At 71.0% G+C, this 20,106-nt stretch overlaps 9 pseudogenes; all 9 read right to left on the bottom strand.

Annotated features, from left to right (window-relative positions):
* Nucleotides 1-1,081: 1,081 nt before the first annotated feature.
* LOC148757753 (5S ribosomal RNA) lies at nucleotides 1,082-1,201 on the bottom strand (annotated as a pseudogene).
* A 1,813-nt stretch (nucleotides 1,202-3,014) lies between these two features.
* LOC148757752 (5S ribosomal RNA) lies at nucleotides 3,015-3,134 on the bottom strand (annotated as a pseudogene).
* A 2,319-nt stretch (nucleotides 3,135-5,453) lies between these two features.
* Nucleotides 5,454-5,573, bottom strand: LOC148757751 (5S ribosomal RNA; annotated as a pseudogene).
* A 1,814-nt stretch (nucleotides 5,574-7,387) lies between these two features.
* LOC148757750 (5S ribosomal RNA) lies at nucleotides 7,388-7,507 on the bottom strand (annotated as a pseudogene).
* Nucleotides 7,508-9,827: 2,320 nt separating this feature from the next.
* On the bottom strand, nucleotides 9,828-9,947 carry LOC148757749 (5S ribosomal RNA; annotated as a pseudogene).
* Nucleotides 9,948-11,746: 1,799 nt separating this feature from the next.
* On the bottom strand, nucleotides 11,747-11,866 carry LOC148757748 (5S ribosomal RNA; annotated as a pseudogene).
* Nucleotides 11,867-14,186: 2,320 nt separating this feature from the next.
* Nucleotides 14,187-14,306, bottom strand: LOC148757747 (5S ribosomal RNA; annotated as a pseudogene).
* A 1,804-nt stretch (nucleotides 14,307-16,110) lies between these two features.
* On the bottom strand, nucleotides 16,111-16,230 carry LOC148757746 (5S ribosomal RNA; annotated as a pseudogene).
* Nucleotides 16,231-18,549: 2,319 nt separating this feature from the next.
* LOC148757745 (5S ribosomal RNA) lies at nucleotides 18,550-18,669 on the bottom strand (annotated as a pseudogene).
* Between the last annotated feature and the right edge of the window lie 1,437 nt (nucleotides 18,670-20,106).

Raw genomic sequence — 20,106 nt, 5'->3', positions numbered from 1 at the left:
GGGCTGGCACGCGCGGAGAGAGCTCCTGAGCCAGAGCCAGAGCCCAACTGGCATGTCACGGAGCCAGACAGACATGGGGTGGGGGAGGGTGGGAGGGACGCACAGGCGGGCACACGGACTGGGACAGACGCACTGAGGCTGTGTTGAAGTGGCAGCTTCTCCAACGGAGTGCGGTCGTGCCCGGGGCTGGGCTCCGCTAAGGAGGCATTGCCCTGGCGTTGGCAGTCACCATTGCAGCCCCCGGGGCGGGCCGCCAGGGTCTCCGGAGGGCCAGTGGGCTCTGAGCCCCGCCCAGGGACCTGCCCGAGGGAGGAGAGTGGCAGCCCCCAGGCACCCTTGTTGTGAGGGTTGTGTGCCTGCGTGCCTGCTCTTCCCTTGTGGTGGTCTTCCCTGGAGTCGATGGCGCGTTGTGCGTTGGGGTGCTGCTCCCGCCGTCCCCTGGTTTGTCCCGACTCTTTGTGCCCTGTGTGTCGGGGACACCGTGGCTGGCGGGAAGGGAGGGCTCCTGGCTCTTGTGGGAGACGGGAGGGGACGCGCGGGGGTGTGGGGCGAGGTGCCTGCCAGCGGAGACAGAAGACTCCGGTGGGGCGGGGCGGGTGGGCGTCCCGTTTGCCCGAGGACACGCCGATCCTGTGTGTCGGGTCCCAGGGGCAGGGGCAGGGAAGGGCGTCCCCTGGGCTCGGGCCGAGGTGCAAAGGACCGGCACGTCCTGGGATGGAGAGAGCCTGATGGATGCCTCCGCCGGCAGGCAGCCCTGGGCTTGGGCGTTGGGGGTTGCGGCAGCGGCAGTGTCGGGGAGCGAGAGGGAGCCCTGCGACGGCGGGGAGGCGGCGGCGAGCGAGACGCGGCTAACTGCGGCAGGCTGACGGCCTGCCTCGGCCAAGAGCACTAAGAAGAGGGAGTGGGGGGGAGCCCTGGCCGACGGTCCTGGTGTGCGACCGGGGATGCGAGCTTGTAGTGCCGGGCGGCTGACCCTCCTCTGGCCAGGGGGACCTTCGGCTGGCCGGGCGGCTGCAGAGAGGCAAGGGGCGGCAGGGGTTCGGAGGGAGCCACGCCGGGGCGGCGGCGCCAAAGGAGAGGCGAGCAAAAGCCTACAGGTATTCCCAGGCGGTCTCCCATCCAAGTACTAACCAGGCCCCTCCCTGCTTAACTCCCCAGATCAGAGGAGATGGGGCGCGTTCAGGGTGGTATGGCCGTAGACGCTGGGACACGGCTCCCCGCGCCCCAAGAGCCTGCACCCGGCCTGCCTCGTGAACGCGCGCCATGCAGATGCTCAGCTCCGGTGGCGAGCATCGACACGCTGGCCGGCTCTGCCAGCACCGCGTCCCCGCTCAGTCCGGCTCCCCGCCTCCTCCGAATGCCCCTGGCGTGGGCGGCGGGCTACTCCTGGCCGGCAGCCAGGCCCCTTCGCGCCACCCGAGGCTCCGTGGGACACTGCCGCTTCCCTGAGGGTGCCAGAAGTCGTGGAACTCTGGCATCCTGGGACTCCCCGGACCCAGACCGGCATACACACCGCCCCCCTACCGCCACCAGGTTTACCCCCAACCGCACCCCCAAGGCTGGTGGGGGCTTGCACCAGCAGGCAACCCTGGGCCTGGGAGTTGTGGGAGGACCCCCGCGGCGGCGGAGCGGGCGGCGGCGGCGGCGGCGGCGGCGGGGGCGGGGGTGGGGGAGAGGGCAGCACTTGCGGCGGGAATGGGGAGCGCGGTGCTGGCGGCCGAGGGGGGTAGAGCAGAGCAGGGAGTTTGACGGAGTACGGCGATGGCGGCGGCGGGGGCGGGTGCTGGGGTGAGGGGAACGCTGGCGGAGGGCGTGGGGAGCGCGGTGATGGCGGCGGCGGCGGCGGCGGCGGCGGCGGCGGCAGAAGCGGGGGCTGATCGCGAGCAGCGATGGCGGCCGCGGCGGGGGCGGCGGGGTCCGCGGAGGAGGCAGGGGTGGGTGGCGAGGTAGGCGATGGCAACCGCGTGGATGGCGACAGGTCGGCGATGGCGGTGGCGACAATGGGGGCTCTGACGGTGGGCGCTGGGGCACGGGGTTCGATGGCGGCGGCGGCGGGGGCGGGCGGGGGGAGGGCGTGAGGGCGGTGCTGACGGCGGAAGCCGGGAGAGCAGAGGCGGGAGATTGAGGGAGTATGGCGATGGCGGGGACGGTTGCGGGGGAGATGGCGGTGCTGGAGGCGGGGATGGGGAGCGCGGTGCTGGCGGCCGAGGGGGGGAGAGCCGAGGAGGGAGTTTGAGGGAGTACGTCGAAGGCGGCGTCGGGGGCGGGGGCGGGTGTGATGGCGGTGCTGGAGGCAGGGAGAGCAGAGGAGGGAGATTGAGGGAGTGAGGCAATGGCGGCGGCGGGAGCGGGGGTGAGGGGAGCGCTGGCGGAGGGGGTGGGGAGCGCGGTGGTGGCGGCGGCGGCAGAAGCGTGGGCTGATCGCGAGCAGCGATGGCGGCGGAGGCGGCAGCGGCGGCGCGGGAGGGTTGCGAGGTCGGCGATGGAGGCGGCGGCAGCGTTGGGGGCTGTGTCGGCGAGCGCTGAGCGCGGGGAGGCGATGGCGCGGGCGGCGGCGGTAGCGGGGAAGAGGGAGGTGCTGGCGGCCGAAGAGGGGAGAGCAGAGGCGGGAGTTTGAAGGAGTACAGCGATGGCGGCGGCGAGGGCGGGGGCAGGGGTGAGGGCAGCGCCGGCGGGGGGTGTGGGGAGCGCGGTGATGGCTGCGGATTTGGCGGTGGCGGCGGGGGCGAGGGCAGCGCTGGCGGCGGTGGGGCGACCGCGGGTCGGCGAAGGGTTCGGGATGACGGCCTGCGGGACTGAAGAGGACTAAGAAGAGGGTGTGGGGGTTAGCCCTGGCCGACGGGCCTGGTGTGCGACCGGGGATGCGAGCTTGTAGTGCCGGGCGGCTGACCCTCCTCTGGCCAGGGGGACCTTCGGCTGGCTGGGCGGCTGCAGAGGGGCAAGTGGAGGCAGGGGTTCGGAGGGAGCCATGCGGGGGGGGGGGGGGGGGGGGGGCGGCGGCGAAAAGGAGAGGCGAGCAAAAGCCTACAGGTATTCCCAGGCGGTCTCCCATCCAAGTACTAACCAGGCCCGACCCTGCTTAGCTTCCGAGATCAGAGGAGATCTGGCGCGTTCACGGTGGTATGGCCTTAGGCGCTGGGACCCGGCTCCCGGCACTGCAAGAGCCTGCTCCCGACCTGCCTGCTGAGCGCGCGCCATGCTGCTGGGCCGCTCGGGTGGCGAGCATGTCTGCCTGAGCGCCGCCCGCCCGCTCTCCGCCTCCTCCGGACGCCGCTGATGTGGGCGACGGGCTACTCCTGGCCCGCAGCGAGGCCCCTTCGCGCCCCCCAGTGGCTCCACGGGCCTCTGTCACTTCCCTGACTGTGACATATGTCTGGGCGCCCTGGCGTCCTGGGATTCCCCAGGCCCCGAACGGCTTTTACCACGCCCCCCCTACCCCAACCCCTCTCATCCCCCCCCCCAGCCCCACAACCGCACACCCCCCTTGCTGCTGTGCTGTCCCCACCTCTCAGGGCCACCGAGGGGGTCGCAGGGTCCTCTCAGGCCCCTCCACCCTAGGGACGTGCAACCCAGGCCATGGCCCTGGCCGGCTCCACCCACTGGCCCAAAGCCAGGGAGAGCCACCCGCCACCAGGGGGCAGCACCTCCAGCCTGCCGCCACCCTTCGTCACACAGCCTTCTGTCTGGGCCCTCGCCCCTCGTCAGCGACCGGACCGGCGGCCCGCCCGATCTCCGGTCGCTTCACTGGCTACGCGTCACCTCTCCTGACCCAGGGAGGTGAGAGAGAGGATGAGAGAAGGCCAGAGACGGAGCAAGAGAGAAGCGGAGAGAGACAGACGGGGACTGTGGGGACAGACTCGCAGAGAGCAGTTTCCAGGCTCTGGGCCTCGCGCGGAGGGGTGCTGCGTGGGGGCTCCATGGTCATCAGCTGTGACCGCTTGGCCATCAGCTGTTGCCAGTTGGCCATTGGCCACCGGAGGGGCTGCGGAGGAATGCAAATTGCAGAGGGGCGCGGAATGCAGTTGGCCGGCTTGGTGGGTCGGTAGGTTGGGGGGTCTGTTGGTTGGCTGAGAATCGGCCGGCCGGCAGGTAGGGGATCGGGCGGCTCCGGCTTGCCGTGTCTCCAAGCCAGCCGCCCGTGAGACATGGTGCTATGAGCCCCCTATCCTTGGCTCTGTTGGTGTTCCTTCTTGGCCTCGCCAACTCCTGCGTCTTTGTGCGGGCAGAGGGACTAGAGTCCCCGCAGGACAGGGACAGACAGACAGAACGGGAGGAGGAGTAAGAGGGAGCGAGATGGAAATATACACGTATATACACGTACATGTATGTATCTAGACATACAGAGAGACATGGCCAGAGACAGAGAGCGAGGGGGCTGGCACGCGCGGAGAGAGCTCCTGAGCCAGAGCCAGAGCCCAACTGGCATGTCACGGAGCCAGACAGACATGGGGTGGGGGAGGGTGGGAGGGACGCACAGGCGGGCACACGGACTGGGACAGACGCACTGAGGCTGTGTTGAAGTGGCAGCTTCTCCAACGGAGTGCGGTCGTGCCCGGGGCTGGGCTCCGCTAAGGAGGCATTGCCCTGGCGTTGGCAGTCACCATTGAAGCCCCCGGGGCGGGCCGCCAGGGTCTCCGGAGGGCCAGTGGGCTCTGAGCCCCGCCCAGGGACCTGCCCGAGGGAGGAGAGTGGCAGCCCCCAGGCACCCTTGTTGTGAGGGTTGTGTGCCTGCGTGCCTGCTCTTCCCTTGTGGTGGTCTTCCCTGGAGTCGATGGCGCGTTGTGCGTTGGGGTGCTGCTCCCGCCGTCCCCTGGTTTGTCCCGACTCTTTGTGCCCTGTGTGTCGGGGACACCGTGGCTGGCGGGAAGGGAGGGCTCCTGGCTCTTGTGGGAGACGGGAGGGGACGCGCGGGGGTGTGGGGCGAGGTGCCTGCCAGCGGAGACAGAAGACTCCGGTGGGGCGGGGCGGGTGGGCGTCCCGTTTGCCCGAGGACACGCCGATCCTGTGTGTCGGGTCCCAGGGGCAGGGGCAGGGAAGGGCGTCCCCTGGGCTCGGGCCGAGGTGCAAAGGACCGGCACGTCCTGGGATGGAGAGAGCCTGATGGATGCCTCCGCCGGCAGGCAGCCCTGGGCTTGGGCGTTGGGGGTTGCGGCAGCGGCAGTGTCGGGGAGCGAGAGGGAGCCCTGCGACGGCGGGGAGGCGGCGGCGAGCGAGACGCGGCTAACTGCGGCAGGCTGACGGCCTGCCTCGGCCAAGAGCACTAAGAAGAGGGAGTGGGGGGGAGCCCTGGCCGACGGTCCTGGTGTGCGACCGGGGATGCGAGCTTGTAGTGCCGGGCGGCTGACCCTCCTCTGGCCAGGGGGACCTTCGGCTGGCCGGGCGGCTGCAGAGAGGCAAGGGGCGGCAGGGGTTCGGAGGGAGCCACGCCGGGGCGGCGGCGCCAAAGGAGAGGCGAGCAAAAGCCTACAGGTATTCCCAGGCGGTCTCCCATCCAAGTACTAACCAGGCCCCTCCCTGCTTAACTCCCCAGATCAGAGGAGATGGGGCGCGTTCAGGGTGGTATGGCCGTAGACGCTGGGACACGGCTCCCCGCGCCCCAAGAGCCTGCACCCGGCCTGCCTCGTGAACGCGCGCCATGCAGATGCTCAGCTCCGGTGGCGAGCATCGACACGCTGGCCGGCTCTGCCAGCACCGCGTCCCCGCTCAGTCCGGCTCCCCGCCTCCTCCGAATGCCCCTGGCGTGGGCGGCGGGCTACTCCTGGCCGGCAGCCAGGCCCCTTCGCGCCACCCGAGGCTCCGTGGGACACTGCCGCTTCCCTGAGGGTGCCAGAAGTCGTGGAACTCTGGCGTCCTGGGACTCCCCGGACCCAGACCGGCATACACACCGCCCCCCTACCGCCACCAGGTTTACCCCCAACCGCACCCCCAAGGCTGGTGGGGGCTTGCACCAGCAGGCAACCCTGGGCCTGGGAGTTGTGGGAGGACCCCCGCGGCGGCGGAGCGGGCGGCGGCGGCGGCGGCGGCGGCGGGGGCGGGGGTGGGGGAGAGGGCAGCACTTGCGGCGGGAATGGGGAGCGCGGTGCTGGCGGCCGAGGGGGGTAGAGCAGAGCAGGGAGTTTGACGGAGTACGGCGATGGCGGCGGCGGGGGCGGGTGCTGGGGTGAGGGGAACGCTGGCGGAGGGCGTGGGGAGCGCGGTGATGGCGGCGGCGGCGGCGGCGGCGGCGGCGGCGGCGGCGGCGGCGGCGGCAGAAGCGGGGGCTGATCGCGAGCAGCGATGGCGGCCGCGGCGGGGGCGGCGGGGTCCGCGGAGGAGGCAGGGGTGGGTGGCGAGGTAGGCGATGGCAACCGCGTGGATGGCGACAGGTCGGCGATGGCGGTGGCGACAATGGGGGCTCTGACGGTGGGCGCTGGGGCACGGGGTTCGATGGCGGCGGCGGCGGGGGCGGGCGGGGGGAGGGCGTGAGGGCGGTGCTGACGGCGGAAGCCGGGAGAGCAGAGGCGGGAGATTGAGGGAGTATGGCGATGGCGGGGACGGTTGCGGGGGAGATGGCGGTGCTGGAGGCGGGGATGGGGAGCGCGGTGCTGGCGGCCGAGGGGGGGAGAGCCGAGGAGGGAGTTTGAGGGAGTACGTCGAAGGCGGCGTCGGGGGCGGGGGCGGGTGTGATGGCGGTGCTGGAGGCAGGGAGAGCAGAGGAGGGAGATTGAGGGAGTGAGGCAATGGCGGCGGCGGGAGCGGGGGTGAGGGGAGCGCTGGCGGAGGGGGTGGGGAGCGCGGTGGTGGCGGCGGCGGCAGAAGCGTGGGCTGATCGCGAGCAGCGATGGCGGCGGAGGCGGCAGCGGCGGCGCGGGAGGGTTGCGAGGTCGGCGATGGAGGCGGCGGCAGCGTTGGGGGCTGTGTCGGCGAGCGCTGAGCGCGGGGAGGCGATGGCGCGGGCGGCGGCGGTAGCGGGGAAGAGGGAGGTGCTGGCGGCCGAAGAGGGGAGAGCAGAGGCGGGAGTTTGAAGGAGTACAGCGATGGCGGCGGCGAGGGCGGGGGCAGGGGTGAGGGCAGCGCCGGCGGGGGGTGTGGGGAGCGCGGTGATGGCTGCGGATTTGGCGGTGGCGGCGGGGGCGAGGGCAGCGCTGGCTGCGGTGGGGCGACCGCAGGTCGGCGAAGGGTTCGGGATGACGGCCTGCGGGACTGAAGAGGACTAAGAAGAGGGTGTGGGGGTTAGCCCTGGACGACGGGCCTGATGTGCGACCGGGGATGCGAGCTTGTAGTGCCGGGCGGCTGACCCTCCTCTGGCCAGGGGGACCTTCGGCTGGCTGGGCGGCTGCAGAGGGGCAAGGGGCGGCAGGGGTTCGGAGGGAGCCATGCGGGGGGGGGGGCGGCGAAAAGGAGAGGCGAGCAAAAGCCTACAGGTATTCCCAGGCGGTCTCCCATCCAAGTACTAACCAGGCCCGACCCTGCTTAGCTTCCGAGATCAGAGGAGATCTGGCGCGTTCACGGTGGTATGGCCTTAGGCGCTGGGACCCGGCTCCCGGCACTGCAAGAGCCTGCTCCCGACCTGCCTGCTGAGCGCGCGCCATGCTGCTGGGCCGCTCGGGTGGCGAGCATGTCTGCCTGAGCGCCGCCCGCCCGCTCTCCGCCTCCTCCGGACGCCGCTGATGTGGGCGACGGGCTACTCCTGGCCCGCAGCGAGGCCCCTTCGCGCCCCCCAGTGGCTCCACGGGCCTCTGTCACTTCCCTGACTGTGACATATGTCTGGGCGCCCTGGCGTCCTGGGATTCCCCAGGCCCCGAACGGCTTTTACCACGCCCCCCCTACCCCAACCCCTCTCATCCCCCCCCCCAGCCCCACAACCGCACACCCCCCTTGCTGCTGTGCTGTCCCCACCTCTCAGGGCCACCGAGGGGGTCGCAGGGTCCTCTCAGGCCCCTCCACCCTAGGGACGTGCAACCCAGGCCATGGCCCTGGCCGGCTCCACCCACTGGCCCAAAGCCAGGGAGAGCCACCCGCCACCAGGGGGCAGCACCTCCAGCCTGCCGCCACCCTTCGTCACACAGCCTTCTGTCTGGGCCCTCGCCCCTCGTCAGCGACCGGACCGGCGGCCCGCCCGATCTCCGGTCGCTTCACTGGCTACGCGTCACCTCTCCTGACCCAGGGAGGTGAGAGAGAGGATGAGAGAAGGCCAGAGACGGAGCAAGAGAGAAGCGGAGAGAGACAGACGGGGACTGTGGGGACAGACTCGCAGAGAGCAGTTTCCAGGCTCTGGGCCTCGCGCGGAGGGGTGCTGCGTGGGGGCTCCATGGTCATCAGCTGTGACCGCTTGGCCATCAGCTGTTGCCAGTTGGCCATTGGCCACCGGAGGGGCTGCGGAGGAATGCAAATTGCAGAGGGGCGCGGAATGCAGTTGGCCGGCTTGGTGGGTCGGTAGGTTGTGGGGTCTGTTGGTTGGCTGAGAATCGGCCGGCCGGCAGGTAGGGGATCGGGCGGCTCCGGCTTTGCCGTGTCTCCAAGCCAGCCGCCCGTGAGACATGGTGCTATGAGCCCCCTATCCTTGGCTCTGTTGGTGTTCCTTCTTGGCCTCGCCAACTCCTGCGTCTTTGTGCGGGCAGAGGGACTAGAGTCCCCGCAGGACAGGGACAGACAGACAGAACGGGAGGAGGAGTAAGAGGGAGCGAGATGGAAATATACACGTATATACACGTACATGTATGTATCTAGACATACAGAGAGACATGGCCAGAGACAGAGAGCGAGGGGGCTGGCACGCGCGGAGAGAGCTCCTGAGCCAGAGCCAGAGCCCAACTGGCATGTCACGGAGCCAGACAGACATGGGGTGGGGGAGGGTGGGAGGGACGCACAGGCGGGCACACGGACTGGGACAGACGCACTGAGGCTGTGTTGAAGTGGCAGCTTCTCCAACGGAGTGCGGTCGTGCCCGGGGCTGGGCTCCGCTCAGGAGGCATTGCCCTGGCGTTGGCAGTCACCATTGAAGCCCCCGGGGCGGGCCGCCAGGGTCTGCGGAGGGCCAGTGGGCTCTGAGCCCCGCCCAGGGACCTGCCCGAGGGAGGAGAGTGGCAGCCCCCAGGCACCCTTGTTGTGAGGGTTGTGTGCCTGCGTGCCTGCTCTTCCCTTGTGGTGGTCTTCCCTGGAGTCGATGGCGCGTTGTGCGTTGGGGTGCTGCTCCCGCCGTCCCCTGGTTTGTCCCGACTCTTTGTGCCCTGTGTGTCGGGGACACCGTGGCTGGCGGGAAGGGAGGGCTCCTGGCTCTTGTGGGAGACGGGAGGGGACGCGCGGGGGTGTGGGGCGAGGTGCCTGCCAGCGGAGACAGAAGACTCCGGTGGGGCGGGGCGGGTGGGCGTCCCGTTTGCCCGAGGACACGCCGATCCTGTGTGTCGGGTCCCAGGGGCAGGGGCAGGGAAGGGCGTCCCCTGGGCTCGGGCCGAGGTGCAAAGGACCGGCACGTCCTGGGATGGAGAGAGCCTGATGGATGCCTCCGCCGGCAGGCAGCCCTGGGCTTGGGCGTTGGGGGTTGCGGCAGCGGCAGTGTCGGGGAGCGAGAGGGAGCCCTGCGACGGCGGGGAGGCGGCGGCGAGCGAGACGCGGCTAACTGCGGCAGGCTGACGGCCTGCCTCGGCCAAGAGCACTAAGAAGAGGGAGTGGGGGGGAGCCCTGGCCGACGGTCCTGGTGTGCGACCGGGGATGCGAGCTTGTAGTGCCGGGCGGCTGACCCTCCTCTGGCCAGGGGGACCTTCGGCTGGCCGGGCGGCTGCAGAGAGGCAAGGGGCGGCAGGGGTTCGGAGGGAGCCACGCCGGGGCGGCGGCGCCAAAGGAGAGGCGAGCAAAAGCCTACAGGTATTCCCAGGCGGTCTCCCATCCAAGTACTAACCAGGCCCCTCCCTGCTTAACTCCCCAGATCAGAGGAGATGGGGCGCGTTCAGGGTGGTATGGCCGTAGACGCTGGGACACGGCTCCCCGCGCCCCAAGAGCCTGCACCCGGCCTGCCTCGTGAACGCGCGCCATGCAGATGCTCAGCTCCGGTGGCGAGCATCGACACGCTGGCCGGCTCTGCCAGCACCGCGTCCCCGCTCAGTCCGGCTCCCCGCCTCCTCCGAATGCCCCTGGCGTGGGCGGCGGGCTACTCCTGGCCGGCAGCGAGGCCCCTTCGCGCCACCCGAGGCTCCGTGGGACACTGCCGCTTCCCTGAGGGTGCCAGAAGTCGTGGAACTCTGGCATCCTGGGACTCCCCGGACCCAGACCGGCATACACACCGCCCCCCTACCGCCACCAGGTTTACCCCCAACCGCACCCCCAAGGCTGGTGGGGGCTTGCACCAGCAGGCAACCCTGGGCCTGGGAGTTGTGGGAGGACCCCCGCGGCGGCGGAGCGGGCGGCGGCGGCGGCGGCGGCGGCGGGGGCGGGGGTGGGGGAGAGGGCAGCACTTGCGGCGGGAATGGGGAGCGCGGTGCTGGCGGCCGAGGGGGGTAGAGCAGAGCAGGGAGTTTGACGGAGTACGGCGATGGCGGCGGCGGGGGCGGGTGCTGGGGTGAGGGGAACGCTGGCGGAGGGCGTGGGGAGCGCGGTGATGGCGGCGGCGGCGGCGGCGGCGGCGGCGGCGGCAGAAGCGGGGGCTGATCGCGAGCAGCGATGGCGGCCGCGGCGGGGGCGGCGGGGTCCGCGGAGGAGGCAGGGGTGGGTGGCGAGGTAGGCGATGGCAACCGCGTGGATGGCGACAGGTCGGCGATGGCGGTGGCGACAATGGGGGCTCTGACGGTGGGCGCTGGGGCACGGGGTTCGATGGCGGCGGCGGCGGGGGCGGGCGGGGGGAGGGCGTGAGGGCGGTGCTGACGGCGGAAGCCGGGAGAGCAGAGGCGGGAGATTGAGGGAGTATGGCGATGGCGGGGACGGTTGCGGGGGAGATGGCGGTGCTGGAGGCGGGGATGGGGAGCGCGGTGCTGGCGGCCGAGGGGGGGAGAGCCGAGGAGGGAGTTTGAGGGAGTACGTCGAAGGCGGCGTCGGGGGCGGGGGCGGGTGTGATGGCGGTGCTGGAGGCAGGGAGAGCAGAGGAGGGAGATTGAGGGAGTGAGGCAATGGCGGCGGCGGGAGCGGGGGTGAGGGGAGCGCTGGCGGAGGGGGTGGGGAGCGCGGTGGTGGCGGCGGCGGCAGAAGCGTGGGCTGATCGCGAGCAGCGATGGCGGCGGAGGCGGCAGCGGCGGCGCGGGAGGGTTGCGAGGTCGGCGATGGAGGCGGCGGCAGCGTTGGGGGCTGTGTCGGCGAGCGCTGAGCGCGGGGAGGCGATGGCGCGGGCGGCGGCGGTAGCGGGGAAGAGGGAGGTGCTGGCGGCCGAAGAGGGGAGAGCAGAGGCGGGAGTTTGAAGGAGTACAGCGATGGCGGCGGCGAGGGCGGGGGCAGGGGTGAGGGCAGCGCCGGCGGGGGGTGTGGGGAGCGCGGTGATGGCTGCGGATTTGGCGGTGGCGGCGGGGGCGAGGGCAGCGCTGGCTGCGGTGGGGCGACCGCAGGTCGGCGAAGGGTTCGGGATGACGGCCTGCGGGACTGAAGAGGACTAAGAAGAGGGTGTGGGGGTTAGCCCTGGACGACGGGCCTGATGTGCGACCGGGGATGCGAGCTTGTAGTGCCGGGCGGCTGACCCTCCTCTGGCCAGGGGGACCTTCGGCTGGCTGGGCGGCTGCAGAGGGGCAAGGGGCGGCAGGGGTTCGGAGGGAGCCATGCGGGGGGGGGGGCGGCGAAAAGGAGAGGCGAGCAAAAGCCTACAGGTATTCCCAGGCGGTCTCCCATCCAAGTACTAACCAGGCCCGACCCTGCTTAGCTTCCGAGATCAGAGGAGATCTGGCGCGTTCACGGTGGTATGGCCTTAGGCGCTGGGACCCGGCTCCCGGCACTGCAAGAGCCTGCTCCCGACCTGCCTGCTGAGCGCGCGCCATGCTGCTGGGCCGCTCGGGTGGCGAGCATGTCTGCCTGAGCGCCGCCCGCCCGCTCTCCGCCTCCTCCGGACGCCGCTGATGTGGGCGACGGGCTACTCCTGGCCCGCAGCGAGGCCCCTTCGCGCCCCCCAGTGGCTCCACGGGCCTCTGTCACTTCCCTGACTGTGACATATGTCTGGGCGCCCTGGCGTCCTGGGATTCCCCAGGCCCCGAACGGCTTTTACCACGCCCCCCCTACCCCAACCCCTCTCATCCCCCCCCCCAGCCCCACAACCGCACACCCCCCTTGCTGCTGTGCTGTCCCCACCTCTCAGGGCCACCGAGGGGGTCGCAGGGTCCTCTCAGGCCCCTCCACCCTAGGGACGTGCAACCCAGGCCATGGCCCTGGCCGGCTCCACCCACTGGCCCAAAGCCAGGGAGAGCCACCCGCCACCAGGGGGCAGCACCTCCAGCCTGCCGCCACCCTTCGTCACACAGCCTTCTGTCTGGGCCCTCGCCCCTCGTCAGCGACCGGACCGGCGGCCCGCCCGATCTCCGGTCGCTTCACTGGCTACGCGTCACCTCTCCTGACCCAGGGAGGTGAGAGAGAGGATGAGAGAAGGCCAGAGACGGAGCAAGAGAGAAGCGGAGAGAGACAGACGGGGACTGTGGGGACAGACTCGCAGAGAGCAGTTTCCAGGCTCTGGGCCTCGCGCGGAGGGGTGCTGCGTGGGGGCTCCATGGTCATCAGCTGTGACCGCTTGGCCATCAGCTGTTGCCAGTTGGCCATTGGCCACCGGAGGGGCTGCGGAGGAATGCAAATTGCAGAGGGGCGCGGAATGCAGTTGGCCGGCTTGGTGGGTCGGTAGGTTGTGGGGTCTGTTGGTTGGCTGAGAATCGGCCGGCCGGCAGGTAGGGGATCGGGCGGCTCCGGCTTTGCCGTGTCTCCAAGCCAGCCGCCCGTGAGACATGGTGCTATGAGCCCCCTATCCTTGGCTCTGTTGGTGTTCCTTCTTGGCCTCGCCAACTCCTGCGTCTTTGTGCGGGCAGAGGGACTAGAGTCCCCGCAGGACAGGGACAGACAGACAGAACGGGAGGAGGAGTAAGAGGGAGCGAGATGGAAATATACACGTATATACACGTACATGTATGTATCTAGACATACAGAGAGACATGGCCAGAGACAGAGAGCGAGGGGGCTGGCACGCGCGGAGAGAGCTCCTGAGCCAGAGCCAGAGCCCAACTGGCATGTCACGGAGCCAGACAGACATGGGGTGGGGGAGGGTGGGAGGGACGCACAGGCGGGCACACGGACTGGGACAGACGCACTGAGGCTGTGTTGAAGTGGCAGCTTCTCCAACGGAGTGCGGTCGTGCCCGGGGCTGGGCTCCGCTCAGGAGGCATTGCCCTGGCGTTGGCAGTCACCATTGAAGCCCCCGGGGCGGGCCGCCAGGGTCTGCGGAGGGCCAGTGGGCTCTGAGCCCCGCCCAGGGACCTGCCCGAGGGAGGAGAGTGGCAGCCCCCAGGCACCCTTGTTGTGAGGGTTGTGTGCCTGCGTGCCTGCTCTTCCCTTGTGGTGGTCTTCCCTGGAGTCGATGGCGCGTTGTGCGTTGGGGTGCTGCTCCCGCCGTCCCCTGGTTTGTCCCGACTCTTTGTGCCCTGTGTGTCGGGGACACCGTGGCTGGCGGGAAGGGAGGGCTCCTGGCTCTTGTGGGAGACGGGAGGGGACGCGCGGGGGTGTGGGGCGAGGTGCCTGCCAGCGGAGACAGAAGACTCCGGTGGGGCGGGGCGGGTGGGCGTCCCGTTTGCCCGAGGACACGCCGATCCTGTGTGTCGGGTCCCAGGGGCAGGGGCAGGGAAGGGCGTCCCCTGGGCTCGGGCCGAGGTGCAAAGGACCGGCACGTCCTGGGATGGAGAGAGCCTGATGGATGCCTCCGCCGGCAGGCAGCCCTGGGCTTGGGCGTTGGGGGTTGCGGCAGCGGCAGTGTCGGGGAGCGAGAGGGAGCCCTGCGACGGCGGGGAGGCGGCGGCGAGCGAGACGCGGCTAACTGCGGCAGGCTGACGGCCTGCCTCGGCCAAGAGCACTAAGAAGAGGGAGTGGGGGGGAGCCCTGGCCGACGGTCCTGGTGTGCGACCGGGGATGCGAGCTTGTAGTGCCGGGCGGCTGACCCTCCTCTGGCCAGGGGGACCTTCGGCTGGCCGGGCGGCTGCAGAGAGGCAAGGGGCGGCAGGGGTTCGGAGGGAGCCACGCCGGGGCGGCGGCGCCAAAGGAGAGGCGAGCAAAAGCCTACAGGTATTCCCAGGCGGTCTCCCATCCAAGTACTAACCAGGCCCCTCCCTGCTTAACTCCCCAGATCAGAGGAGATGGGGCGCGTTCAGGGTGGTATGGCCGTAGACGCTGGGACACGGCTCCCCGCGCCCCAAGAGCCTGCACCCGGCCTGCCTCGTGAACGCGCGCCATGCAGATGCTCAGCTCCAGTGGCGAGCATCGACACGCTGGCCGGCTCTGCCAGCACCGCGTCCCCGCTCAGTCCGGCTCCCCGCCTCCTCCGAATGCCCCTGGCGTGGGCGGCGGGCTACTCCTGGCCGGCAGCCAGGCCCCTTCGCGCCACCCGAGGCTCCGTGGGACACTGCCGCTTCCCTGAGGGTGCCAGAAGTCGTGGAACTCTGGCATCCTGGGACTCCCCGGACCCAGACCGGCATACACACCGCCCCCCTACCGCCACCAGGTTTACCCCCAACCGCACCCCCAAGGCTGGTGGGGGCTTGCACCAGCAGGCAACCCTGGGCCTGGGAGTTGTGGGAGGACCCCCGCGGCGGCGGAGCGGGCGGCGGCGGCGGCGGCGGCGGCGGGGGCGGGGGTGGGGGAGAGGGCAGCACTTGCGGCGGGAATGGGGAGCGCGGTGCTGGCGGCCGAGGGGGGTAGAGCAGAGCAGGGAGTTTGACGGAGTACGGCGATGGCGGCGGCGGGGGCGGGTGCTGGGGTGAGGGGAACGCTGGCGGAGGGCGTGGGGAGCGCGGTGATGGCGGCGGCGGCGGCGGCGGCGGCGGCGGCGGCAGAAGCGGGGGCTGATCGCGAGGAGCGATGGCGGCCGCGGCGGGGGCGGCGGGGTCCGCGGAGGAGGCAGGGGTGGGTGGCGAGGTAGGCGATGGCAACCGCGTGGATGGCGACAGGTCGGCGATGGCGGTGGCGACAATGGGGGCTCTGACGGTGGGCGCTGGGGCACGGGGTTCGATGGCGGCGGCGGCGGGGGCGGGCGGGGGGAGGGCGTGAGGGCGGTGCTGACGGCGGAAGCCGGGAGAGCAGAGGCGGGAGATTGAGGGAGTATGGCGATGGCGGGGACGGTTGCGGGGGAGATGGCGGTGCTGGAGGCGGGGATGGGGAGCGCGGTGCTGGCGGCCGAGGGGGGGAGAGCCGAGGAGGGAGTTTGAGGGAGTACGTCGAAGGCGGCGTCGGGGGCGGGGGCGGGTGTGATGGCGGTGCTGGAGGCAGGGAGAGCAGAGGAGGGAGATTGAGGGAGTGAGGCAATGGCGGCGGCGGGAGCGGGGGTGAGGGGAGCGCTGGCGGAGGGGGTGGGGAGCGCGGTGGTGGCGGCGGCGGCAGAAGCGTGGGCTGATCGCGAGCAGCGATGGCGGCGGAGGCGGCAGCGGCGGCGCGGGAGGGTTGCGAGGTCGGCGATGGAGGCGGCGGCAGCGTTGGGGGCTGTGTCGGCGAGCGCTGAGCGCGGGGAGGCGATGGCGCGGGCGGCGGCGGTAGCGGGGAAGAGGGAGGTGCTGGCGGCCGAAGAGGGGAGAGCAGAGGCGGGAGTTTGAAGGAGTACAGCGATGGCGGCGGCGAGGGCGGGGGCAGGGGTGAGGGCAGCGCCGGCGGGGGGTGTGGGGAGCGCGGTGATGGCTGCGGATTTGGCGGTGGCGGCGGGGGCGAGGGCAGCGCTGGCGGCGGTGGGGCGACCGCGGGTCGGCGAAGGGTTCGGGATGACGGCCTGCGGGACTGAAGAGGACTAAGAAGAGGGTGTGGGGGTTAGCCCTGGCCGACGGGCCTGATGTGCGACCGGGCATGCGAGCTTGTAGTGCCGGGCGGCTGACCCTCCTCTGGCCAGGGGGACCTTCGGCTGGCTGGGCGGCTGCAGAGGGGCAAGGGGCGGCAGGGGTTCGGAGGGAGCCATGCGGGGGGGGGGGGGCGGCGGCGAAAAGGAGAGGCGAGCAAAAGCCTACAGGTATTCCCAGGCGGTCTCCCATCCAAGTACTAACCAGGCCCGACCCTGCTTAGCTTCCGAGATCAGAGGAGATCTGGCGCGTTCACGGTGGTATGGCCTTAGGCGCTGGGACCCGGCTCCCGGCACTGCAAGAGCCTGCTCCCGACCTGCCTGCTGAGCGCGCGCCATGCTGCTGGGCCGCTCGGGTGGCGAGCATGTCTGCCTGAGCGCCGCCCGCCCGCTCTCCGCCTCCTCCGGACGCCGCTGATGTGGGCGACGGGCTACTCCTGGCCCGCAGCGAGGCCCCTTCGCGCCCCCCAGTGGCTCCACGGGCCTCTGTCACTTCCCTGACTGTGACATATGTCTGGGCGCCCTGGCGTCCTGGGATTCCCCAGGCCCCGAACGGCTTTTACCACGCCCCCCCTACCCCAACCCCTCTCATCCCCCCCCCAGCCCCACAACCGCACACCCCCCTTGCTGCTGTGCTGTCCCCACCTCTCAGGGCCACCGAGGGGGTCGCAGGGTCCTCTCAGGCCCCTCCACCCTAGGGACGTGCAACCCAGGCCATGGCCCTGGCCGGCTCCACCCACTGGCCCAAAGCCAGGGAGAGCCACCCGCCACCAGGGGGCAGCACCTCCAGCCTGCCGCCACCCTTCGTCACACAGCCTTCTGTCTGGGCCCTCGCCCCTCGTCAGCGACCGGACCGGCGGCCCGCCCGATCTCCGGTCGCTTCACTGGCTACGCGTCACCTCTCCTGACCCAGGGAGGTGAGAGAGAGGATGAGAGAAGGCCAGAGATGGAGCAAGAGAGAAGCGGAGAGAGACAGACGGGGACTGTGGGGACAGACTCGCAGAGAGCAGTTTCCAGGCTCTGGGCCTCGCGCGGAGGGGTGCTGCGTGGGGGCTCCATGGTCATCAGCTGTGACCGCTTGGCCATCAGCTGTTGCCAGTTGGCCATTGGCCACCGGAGGGGCTGCGGAGGAATGCAAATTGCAGAGGGGCGCGGAATGCAGTTGGCCGGCTTGGTGGGTCGGTAGGTTGTGGGGTCTGTTGGTTGGCTGAGAATCGGCCGGCCGGCAGGTAGGGGATCGGGCGGCTCCGGCTTTGCCGTGTCTCCAAGCCAGCCGCCCGTGAGACATGGTGCTATGAGCCCCCTATCCTTGGCTCTGTTGGTGTTCCTTCTTGGCCTCGCCAACTCCTGCGTCTTTGTGCGGGCAGAGGGACTAGAGTCCCCGCAGGACAGGGACAGACAGACAGAACGGGAGGAGGAGTAAGAGGGAGCGAGATGGAAATATACACGTATATACACGTACATGTATGTATCTAGACATACAGAGAGACATGGCCAGAGACAGAGAGCGAGGGGGCTGGCACGCGCGGAGAGAGCTCCTGAGCCAGAGCCAGAGCCCAACTGGCATGTCACGGAGCCAGACAGACATGGGGTGGGGGAGGGTGGGAGGGACGCACAGGCGGGCACACGGACTGGGACAGACGCACTGAGGCTGTGTTGAAGTGGCAGCTTCTCCAACGGAGTGCGGTCGTGCCCGGGGCTGGGCTCCGCTAAGGAGGCATTGCCCTGGCGTTGGCAGTCACCATTGAAGCCCCCGGGGCGGGCCGCCAGGGTCTCCGGAGGGCCAGTGGGCTCTGAGCCCCGCCCAGGGACCTGCCCGAGGGAGGAGAGTGGCAGCCCCCAGGCACCCTTGTTGTGAGGGTTGTGTGCCTGCGTGCCTGCTCTTCCCTTGTGGTGGTCTTCCCTGGAGTCGATGGCGCGTTGTGCGTTGGGGTGCTGCTCCCGCCGTCCCCTGGTTTGTCCCGACTCTTTGTGCCCTGTGTGTCGGGGACACCGTGGCTGGCGGGAAGGGAGGGCTCCTGGCTCTTGTGGGAGACGGGAGGGGACGCGCGGGGGTGTGGGGCGAGGTGCCTGCCAGCGGAGACAGAAGACTCCGGTGGGGCGGGGCGGGTGGGCGTCCCGTTTGCCCCAGGACACGCCGATCCTGTGTGTCGGGTCCCAGGGGCAGGGGCAGGGAAGGGCGTCCCCTGGGCTCGGGCCGAGGTGCAAAGGACCGGCACGTCCTGGGATGGAGAGAGCCTGATGGATGCCTCCGCCGGCAGGCAGCCCTGGGCTTGGGCGTTGGGGGTTGCGGCAGCGGCAGTGTCGGGGAGCGAGAGGGAGCCCTGCGACGGCGGGGAGGCGGCGGCGAGCGAGACGCGGCTAACTGCGGCAGGCTGACGGCCTGCCTCGGCCAAGAGCACTAAGAAGAGGGAGTGGGGGGGAGCCCTGGCCGACGGTCCTGGTGTGCGACCGGGGATGCGAGCTTGTAGTGCCGGGCGGCTGACCCTCCTCTGGCCAGGGGGACCTTCGGCTGGCCGGGCGGCTGCAGAGAGGCAAGGGGCGGCAGGGGTTCGGAGGGAGCCACGCCGGGGCGGCGGCGCCAAAGGAGAGGCGAGCAAAAGCCTACAGGTATTCCCAGGCGGTCTCCCATCCAAGTACTAACCAGGCCCCTCCCTGCTTAACTCCCCAGATCAGAGGAGATGGGGCGCGTTCAGGGTGGTATGGCCGTAGACGCTGGGACACGGCTCCCCGCGCCCCAAGAGCCTGCACCCGGCCTGCCTCGTGAACGCGCGCCATGCAGATGCTCAGCTCCGGTGGCGAGCATCGACACGCTGGCCGGCTCTGCCAGCACCGCGTCCCCGCTCAGTCCGGCTCCCCGCCTCCTCCGAATGCCCCTGGCGTGGGCGGCGGGCTACTCCTGGCCGGCAGCGAGGCCCCTTCGCGCCACCCGAGGCTCCGTGGGACACTGCCGCTTCCCTGAGGGTGCCAGAAGTCGTGGAACTCTGGCATCCTGGGACTCCCCGGACCCAGACCGGCATACACACCGCCCCCCTACCGCCACCAGGTTTACCCCCAACCGCACCCCCAAGGCTGGTGGGGGCTTGCACCAGCAGGCAACCCTGGGCCTGGGAGTTGTGGGAGGACCCCCGCGGCGGCGGAGCGGGCGGCGGCGGCGGCGGCGGCGGCGGGGGCGGGGGTGGGGGAGAGGGCAGCACTTGCGGCGGGAATGGGGAGCGCGGTGCTGGCGGCCGAGGGGGGTAGAGCAGAGCAGGGAGTTTGACGGAGTACGGCGATGGCGGCGGCGGGGGCGGGTGCTGGGGTGAGGGGAACGCTGGCGGAGGGCGTGGGGAGCGCGGTGATGGCGGCGGCGGCGGCGGCGGCGGCGGCGGCGGCAGAAGCGGGGGCTGATCGCGAGCAGCGATGGCGGCCGCGGCGGGGGCGGCGGGGTCCGCGGAGGAGGCAGGGGTGGGTGGCGAGGTAGGCGATGGCAACCGCGTGGATGGCGACAGGTCGGCGATGGCGGTGGCGACAATGGGGGCTCTGACGGTGGGCGCTGGGGCACGGGGTTCGATGGCGGCGGCGGCGGGGGCGGGCGGGGGGAGGGCGTGAGGGCGGTGCTGACGGCGGAAGCCGGGAGAGCAGAGGCGGGAGATTGAGGGAGTATGGCGATGGCGGGGACGGTTGCGGGGGAGATGGCGGTGCTGGAGGCGGGGATGGGGAGCGCGGTGCTGGCGGCCGAGGGGGGGAGAGCCGAGGAGGGAGTTTGAGGGAGTACGTCGAAGGCGGCGTCGGGGGCGGGGGCGGGTGTGATGGCGGTGCTGGAGGCAGGGAGAGCAGAGGAGGGAGATTGAGGGAGTGAGGCAATGGCGGCGGCGGGAGCGGGGGTGAGGGGAGCGCTGGCGGAGGGGGTGGGGAGCGCGGTGGTGGCGGCGGCGGCAGAAGCGTGGGCTGATCGCGAGCAGCGATGGCGGCGGAGGCGGCAGCGGCGGCGCGGGAGGGTTGCGAGGTCGGCGATGGAGGCGGCGGCAGCGTTGGGGGCTGTGTCGGCGAGCGCTGAGCGCGGGGAGGCGATGGCGCGGGCGGCGGCGGTAGCGGGGAAGAGGGAGGTGCTGGCGGCCGAAGAGGGGAGAGCAGAGGCGGGAGTTTGAAGGAGTACAGCGATGGCGGCG

Source organism: Rhinolophus sinicus, chromosome 7, assembly GCF_057876585.1.
Source record: "Rhinolophus sinicus isolate RSI-liver-muscle chromosome 7, RSI-T2T, whole genome shotgun sequence".
In the NCBI taxonomy this organism is placed as follows: domain Eukaryota; kingdom Metazoa; phylum Chordata; class Mammalia; order Chiroptera; family Rhinolophidae; genus Rhinolophus; species Rhinolophus sinicus.
The sequence above is the reverse complement of the archived record's forward strand: the minus strand, read 5'-3'. Positions and strand labels throughout refer to the sequence as shown.